At 41.0% G+C, this 2606-nt stretch overlaps 1 protein-coding gene across 1 annotated transcript in view; it reads right to left on the bottom strand.

Moving 5' to 3' along the window:
• LOC103367740 (olfactory receptor 52D1-like) overlaps positions 1-2606 on the bottom strand; it is a 7066-nt gene that overhangs the window by 3196 nt on the left and 1264 nt on the right. The gene's annotated exons all lie outside the window — the stretch shown is intronic.

Raw genomic sequence — 2606 nt, 5'->3', positions numbered from 1 at the left:
AGCGAAGGGTTCTGTTAGGATGATGCGGTACCATGAGGTCTGTAAGGTCACATGGAGCCTGATCATTAAGACTTTTATAAGTTAAAGCAGGGTTTAGATTCTATCCTGGATTTCACAGGGAGCCACTGAAGAGAAGCTGATACAGGAGAAATATGATCTGGTCCTGGTTCCTGTCAGAACCCTGCTGCAGCATGTTGGATCAGCTGGAGGTTCTTAAGAGAGTTACTGGGACATCCTGATAATAAGGAACTACAACAGTCCAGTCTAGAGGTTCTGAATGATGGACTGGTTTCTCAGCATCACTCTGAGACAGGATGTTCTGATGTTTACAGTATTACGGAGATGAACGAAGGCCGTCCTACAGACTGGTTCTATATGTCTACTGAAGGACATGTCCTGGTCAGAGATACCTCCAAGGCTCTTCACAGTAGAACTGGAGGCCAAGGCGATGCCATCTAGAGCAGCTGTCTGGTTCCAGAGTGTGTTTCTGAGGTGTTTAGGGCCAAATACAAGAACCTCAGTTTGTCTGGATTTAAATGAAGGAGATTCCAGGTCATCCAGACCTTTATGTCCTTCAGACATGTTGGAGTCTGACCAGCTGATTGGTTTCATTTGGCTTCATAGATAAATATAGCTGGGTGTCGTCTGCATAACACTGGGAACTTATGCAGTGCTTCCTAATAATACTGCCTACAGGGAGCATGTACAAGGGACATAATAGAGACATGAGATGTGGTTTGGACAGAATAGTTCCCAGCAGCTTCAAACAGTCCATTAACTAGAACTAACAAAATGATTTCTATTTGCTCAACGCCAGAAAAATGAGAGAGAGTTTTTTATTACTTTCTTCAAAGTCAGACGTTTACGTACACTAAGATCAAAACAAGAAGCTTTTAGTCCGATTTCATGTCCAACAGTGAGAGAAAAGAAACGTTATGGATGTCAACTGTTGTGTGTTAAACTATCATCAGATTCTCCGTTCTGTTCACATTCACCATGAACGCAGCTCGTAACCTCGCACACATAGAACCAACACATAGAACCTGTGAACTCCAGGTTTGCTTCCTGATAAACGAGTCCAGACCACCGTTTTGTCAAAGTATCTAAAAACTGGAGCCAAACTTCATCACATCAGGTTCTGCTGATGTTAGAGCCTCAACAGGTGGTGGAATGTGACCAGAGACTGGGTTCTAGTAGAACCATGGATCCATCCATAGACAGACACTGACAGGAACTTTCTGGAGACATGATACCAACCTGGTAACTCAAAACTTGTCTCACAATGCAAAAAAACAAAAAAAAATCTCCAAAATGACTCAAAATGTGTCTAAAAAAACTCAGAAATGCCCCAAAAGGACTCAGATGTGGTTAAAAATTAAACTGAATGTGTCCAAAATGACACAAAATATGGTCGAAATGAATCAAAACTTGTCCAAATGGACTCGTGTTGGCATTTTGACATATAAAGATATCTGAAAACCAGAACCTGGTCTGGTCCAGCTTCACCACATCAGGTTCTGCTGATGTTTGCGCCTCAACAGGTGGTGAGATGTGACCAGAGACTGGGTTCTGGTAGAAACTGGGTTGGAAGTTTTGCACTTTTGTCCATGTTTATGTTCCAGTGGTTATAAACATGTCCTCTGCTGGATCATTAGGACCTGCTGGGAACTATTCTGTCTGTCATGACTGTGGGAGATAAATTTAATGAGCTTTTTTTTTGACAGTAAAAATACAAAATTTAAAATTTCTTGAAATCCAGCCAAAGAAACTTCACAGGACTTAGTTTTTGATTAGTTTTGGTCTGAAAGCGGTGCACAATGGAGCCGGCTGACCCAGCTTTGGATCTGACAGCATGTTCACTGAAAACCATGTAAATAAGAACGAAGCTCTGTGACGGCAGCAGTGGACAAGATGTGAGAAGTCTGGAGAGACAAAACTACTGGGAAGTAATTCATGAAGCACTGGGAGGTTGTGGAACAGTTTGAACGTCGACACTCTGAACGTTCGTAACACGACTGGTTTCAAGAAACGTTTTCTTATTTTACTTGTCATTTTGTTTTTCAGATTTGTGAACATCTCACTAATTATTTTTAATTTACTGACTCTGAAATCTGCCAGAAGCAACCAAAGCGGAGCTAAAAGTCGGGATTAATTGATTAATTGATCCGTCTGGCTTTGAATTGGACCTTTCTCTCCTGGAGTTCGGTGTGATGAAGGCTCATCGTTTTCATTGATCGATCAGTTGTTGGTGAATAATGTTGATCAACCTGTCAGAAAAAATTCACATTTAAGAAGCTGCATCACAGAATTTAGACGTTTTCATTTAAAAAAAAAAAAAAAAAAGATTCAGATTGATTCATCTGATTATTGATAGAATAGATGTTCAAATGAAATTATCAACAATAAGAAAAGCAGGTTTACGTCTGTGAAACTGTTTATTAATGATTATTTACATCTGCATTAAGTCTCTTCAGCGCCGTCTTTGTTTTGCTGCTGAATATGATGAAGATCTTCTCTCTGACCGCTTTGATCTGCAGTCCGTAGATCACGGCGTTCAGAGCAGGAGGAACCACGTGGAACAAGATGGACGCCAGCTTCCTGTGGTC

This window comes from Stegastes partitus, unplaced genomic scaffold, assembly GCF_000690725.1.
Source record: "Stegastes partitus isolate 25-593 unplaced genomic scaffold, Stegastes_partitus-1.0.2 Scaffold1080, whole genome shotgun sequence".
NCBI classification, from domain to species: Eukaryota; Metazoa; Chordata; class Actinopteri; family Pomacentridae; genus Stegastes; species Stegastes partitus.
Note: the sequence above shows the minus strand (reverse complement) of the source record. Positions and strands in the feature narration are given on the sequence as shown.